A 5,917-nucleotide genomic window follows, 5' to 3' on the forward strand; every position below is an offset into this window, starting at 1 on the left:
AGTTCATATGCCTAAGGCAATATAAGAATCTGACTATGTGCGTGTGTGTGGAACACAACCTAGAAAACACACACACACACACACACACACACACAAACCCTACATATTCACATATGGTAATTAGATCCCAATATCTTTAAAGTCATTTCAGTTTCCTCCAACAATCAGCCTATGAAAACCTAACCTAACATCATGCGGGAGACGAGATTTACTTTATATTCATTATCACAAAAGGGGCTAACTCAAAAATCCTATCATTCACTGAAAATCTACAAAAAAGGTAAGGAATCTAAAAGGTTTGTCGGTGTATCAATTTCAGGAAAATCGTTCGTTTTCAGCAATTACGGATTTACATATGAGGCAGCTGAGGAAAATTTGTTGACTGTGACCTAAATTCGTCACAGTATACTGCATCTCTTTGTACTCTCGGTATAGTGTGCATATGAGCCTGTCTCTGGGTACACAAACTTTCGTTTATTACATCCTCAGACAAACGAGTTGGGGTTGATACAAATGCATACAGGTAGCAATGATGCTGTGTTCAGCCATCCTGTGGAAAGCAGGTGGGCACTGAGGTCAAATCATGCGACCTGACCTATCTGATCTTCCTCCTCTTACATGGTTTGTGGACGATGTATTCTTCTTATTGATTATTTCAGTTAACAGTTTGTCATTCTGTCTAAGGATGTAATAAACGAGTACTCACTGTTCTTATTTTCTCTTTTTAGTGGAGATTTTGCAATGATATACACCTCGCTAACGCGGGAGACAGCGACAAAGCAAATAAAAATAATATATATATATATATATATATATATATATATATATATATATATATATATATATATATATAAGTTTTTCATACATATTCGCCATTTCCCGCGTTATCGAGGTAGCGTTAAGAACTGAGGACCGTGCCTTAGAGGGAATATTCTCACTTGGCCCCCTTCTCTGTTACCTCTTTTGGAAAATTGAAAACGAGGAGGGTGGGAGCTGGAGGCTGGAAATCCTTCCCTCTTGTTTTTTTAATTCTCCAAAAGGGGAGCAGAGAAGGGGGCCCAAGTGAGGATATTTCCTCAAAGACTCGGTCCTCTGTTCTTAGCGCTACCTCACTAATGCGGGAAATGGCAAATAGTATGAAAAAAATTATATATATATATATATATATATATATATATAACCTGGGGATAGGGGAGAAAGAATACTTCCCACGTATGCCCTGCTTGATGTAGAAGGCGACTGAAAGGGGAGGGAGTGGGAGGCTGGAAATCGTCCCCTCTCGTTTTATAATTTTCCAAAAGAGGAACAGAGAAGGGGGCCAAGTGAGGATATTCCCTCAAAGGCCCAGTCCTCTGTTCTTAACGCTACCTCGCTAATGCCGGAAATGGCGAATAGTATGAAAGAAAGAATATGTATAAAGGCACCAAGCTGCTTGCAGACATTTGCTTTAGCTTCTAAGCAGAACAATATTAAGAAACAAATTAAAATATAAAAATTGCTATGTTGCAAATAGAATACATGAGTATTGGTGGAAACATGTGGATGTCAAATGTAATTACTTCCCATCCACTTTTCAGTTCTCTTTAATTAGTTTGTACGGTAACAGAGTTAAAAGAATACACAGCCACAAACCAATGGGTCCTTCAAGACTATTGTAATGATAAAGCAAAGGAAATACATAACATACCGAGAAATACCTGAGAACTTGATATGTACGGAGACTTGGATAATTTCAGTCATGGACTTATATTTTCAAATCTGACTTTAAACTTGTCTTTTTCAACCACTCTTTTTGGTAAATCACTCCATGTCGAATTTATTTTGGTAGATTACAAATACAATATACATTTTTTTTTTTTTTTTGCTTTGTCGCCGTCTCCCGCGTTTGCGAGGTAGCGCAAGGAAACAGACGAAGGAAATGGCCCAACCCACCCCCATACACATGTATATACATACGTCCACACACGCAAATATACATACCTACACAGCTTTCCATGGTTTACCCCAGACGCTTCACATGCCTTGATTCAATCCACTGACAGCACGTCAACCCCGGTATACCACATCGCTCCAATTCACTCTATTCCTTGCCCTCCTTTCACCCTCCTGCATGTTCAGGCCCCGATCACACAAAATCTTTTTCACTCCATCTTTCCACCTCCAATTTGGTCTCCCTCTTCTCCTCGTTCCCTCCATCTCCGACACATATATTCTCTTGGTCAATCTTTCCTCACTCATTCTCTCCATGTGCCCGAACCATTTCAAAACACCCTCTTCTGCTCTCTCAACCACGCTCTTTTTATTTCCACACATCTCTCTTACCCTTACGTTACTTACTCGATCAAACCACCTCACACCACACATTGTCCTCAAACATCTCATTTCCAGCACATCCATCCTCCTGCGCACAACTCTATCCATAGCCCACGCCTCGCAACCATACAACATTGTTGGAACCACTATTCCTTCAAACATATCCATTTTTGCTTTCCGAGATAATGTTTTCGACTTCCACACATTCTTCAAGGCCCCCAGAATTTTCGCCCCCTCCCCCACCCTATGATCCACTTCCGCTTCCATGGTTCCATCCGCTGCCAGATCCACTCCCAGATATCTAAAACACTTCACTTCCTCCAGTTTTTCTCCATTCAAACTCACCTCCCAATTGACTTGACTCTCAACCCTACTGTACCTAATAACCTTGCTCTTATTCACATTTACTCTTAACTTTCTTCTTTCACACACTTTACGTAAACAAACTCAGTCACCAGCTTCTGCAGTTTCTCACATGAATCAACCACCAGCGCTGTATCATCAGCGAACAACAACTGACTCACTTCCCAAGCTCTCTCATCCCCAACAGACTTCATACTTGCCCCTCTTTCCAAAACTCTTGCATTCACCTCCCTAACAACCCCATCCATAAACAAATTAAACAACCATGGAGACATCACACACCCCTGCCGCAAACCTACATTCACTGCGAACCAATCACTTTCCTCTCTTCCTACACGTACAAATGCCTTACATCCTCGATAAAAACTTTTCACTGCTTCTAACAACTTGCCTCCCACACCATATATTCTTAATACCTTCCACAGAGCATCTCTATCAACTCTATCATATGCCTTCTCCAGATCCATAAATGCTACATACAAATCCATTTGCTTTTCTAAGTATTTCTCACATACATTCTTCAAAGCAAACACCTGATCCACACATCCTCTACCACTTCTGAAACCACACTGCTCTTCCCCAATCTGATGCTCTGTACATGCCTTCACCCTCTCAATCAATATCCTCCCATATAATTTACCAGGAATACTCAACAAACTTATACCTCTGTAATTTGAGCACTCACTCTTATCCCCTTTGCCTTTGTACAATGGCACTATGCACGCATTCCCCCAATCCTCAGGCACCTCACCATGAGTCATACATACATTAAATAACCTTACCAACCAGTCAACAATACAGTCACCCCCTTTTTTAATAAATTCCACTGCAATACCATCCAAACCTGCTGCCTTGCCGGCTTTCATCTTCCGCAAAGCTTATATACATATATATTGATATTTCATCACACAGCCCACATAGTATATAAAAATATATATTTCAATGTGGTCTTCCTAACATGATCCCATTGAGGAATACGTACTACATTGCCAGAACTGAAGTGAGACAATTACCCTCAACTTTGATAACTTTGTACTGCATCAAATTGTCTCAAGCTTCTGTTTTCTAAATTATATAAGTTTAGGTCTTCGAGACTTCTCTTATTATATCTGTTTCTCAGTGTGGGAATCAAAGTTAGCTACAGTAAGTTTACAAGTCTTCTTCATGAAATCTGTATGGCTGTCTACTCCTACCACAAAATTCCGTAAGTTTCTGTTCTCTTCCATTATCACAGAGTCTCATTGGGATTCAGTGGTCTGTTGTTGTCTAAATTCACTTGATTCACTAACTTGCCATACAATGTAATATACCTGCAATATTATCACACAAATGATCTATCAACCTTGTCAAAACACGACTAAAACTGCAACTTTTGTATTTAGACAACTGACATCATTTAGCTCCTACAATCTTCTTGTTAAAGATGAATACTTCTTTCAAGTTTAGCATTCTATAAATTCAAATTGGTGTGAACACTGTTGCTGCATAAAAGAATCTAATAACTACATGTTAACAAAATGAAGACCGATATCAGCCTGGTCATATTAATCATCTTCTCGTGTTTTGTACCGTACAAGTGAACAAGCCTGGGTAGGTAAGTCAGGTGAAGAAGGCTAGGTGAACACTGTATGGAATTGGGGGAACCAGGCAGTATGCTACCCCAATAATGTTTCTATTCAATTTATGTCTCACTCCTAAGCTACAGCATTTTGATTGGAAGATGTGTCCCAAGGTTCAAGTTTCACATCAAGCCAAGATGGATACAACACACTTGCTGAGGAAGTAATAACATAACTGGACTTTTCAGATCATTCATTGTTTTGTATTCTTCCAAATCTGCAGTTCCCCCTCATTGTGGTATCTACAGTATGGATTTAAACTTTCATAATAACTGCAAGTGTTTTAGATATCTGGGAGTGGATCTGTCAGCGGATGGAACCATGGAAGCGGAAGTGGATCATAGGGTGGGGGAGGGGGCGAAAATTTTGGGAGCCTTGAAAAATGTGTGGAAGTCGAGAACATTATCCCGGAAAGCAAAAATGGGTATGTTTGAAGGAATAGTAGTTCCAACAATGTTGTATGGTTGCGAGGCGTGGGCTATGGATAGAGTTGTGCGCAGGAGGATGGATGTGCTGGAAATGAGATGTTTGAGGACAATGTGTGGTGTGAGGTGGTTTGATCGAGTAAGTAACGTAAGGGTAAGAGAGATGTGTGGAAATAAAAAGAGCGTGGTTGAGAGAGCAGAAGAGGGTGTTTTGAAATGGTTTGGGCACATGGAGAGAATGAGTGAGGAAAGATTGACCAAGAGGATATATGTGTCGGAGGTGGAGGGAACGAGGAGAAGAGGGAGACCAAATTGGAGGTGGAAAGATGGAGTGAAAAGGATTTTGTGTGATCGGGGCCTGAACATGCAGGAGGGTGAAAGGAGGGCAAGGAATAGAGTGAATTGGAGCGATGTGGTATACAGGGGTTGACGTGCTGTCAGTGGATTGAATCAAGGCATGTGAAGCGTCCGGGGTAAACCATGGAAAGCTGTGTAGGTATGTATATTTGCGTGTGTGGACGTGTGTATGTACATGTGTATGGGGGGGGTTGGGCCATTTCTTTCATCTGTTTCCTTGCGCTACCTCGCAAACGCGGCAGACAGCGACAAAGTATAAAAAAAAAAAAAAAAAAAAAAAAACTGCAAATTTACATTGGCAAATATTCCTGATGGAGTACTGTTCCGAATTAGCCTTGCCTCAGCTCAAAATGCAGCATAAGCCAGTGCAAGAATACCCTTTCCCTCTACCCTACAAAGTCTGAATGAGTAAAATTACTTAATTTCAAAATGTCTACATACATACATACATGTGTAACAATTCTACACTTCACATTATTACCAAGACAACTTAACGTTGTAAGATTTTTATGACTTCAAATATCTTTCATCTGATCTTCAATAAAATACAGTGGGAATTAAACCATACATACCAAAAAAAATATAGGATTAAGATAGAAACAAACCTATAGAAACAATGAGACTTACCACTACATTCATGTTATAGGCATGATGAGAATAGGGCAACCAACGGTGTATGACAAGAAATGTTGGTGATACTACATACAAGACCCATTGTAACATTCTTAAGGTGGAATAACTAGTAATCCATTCTTGTTCTTCTTGCCCAGCATCATTTCCCAACTACCATGCATGCACAGATATTAAGTCTGGATAACTGGGTCAAAGGTTATAAAAATA

This window comes from Panulirus ornatus, chromosome 55, assembly GCF_036320965.1.
Source record: "Panulirus ornatus isolate Po-2019 chromosome 55, ASM3632096v1, whole genome shotgun sequence".
In the NCBI taxonomy this organism is placed as follows: Eukaryota; Metazoa; Arthropoda; class Malacostraca; order Decapoda; family Palinuridae; genus Panulirus; species Panulirus ornatus.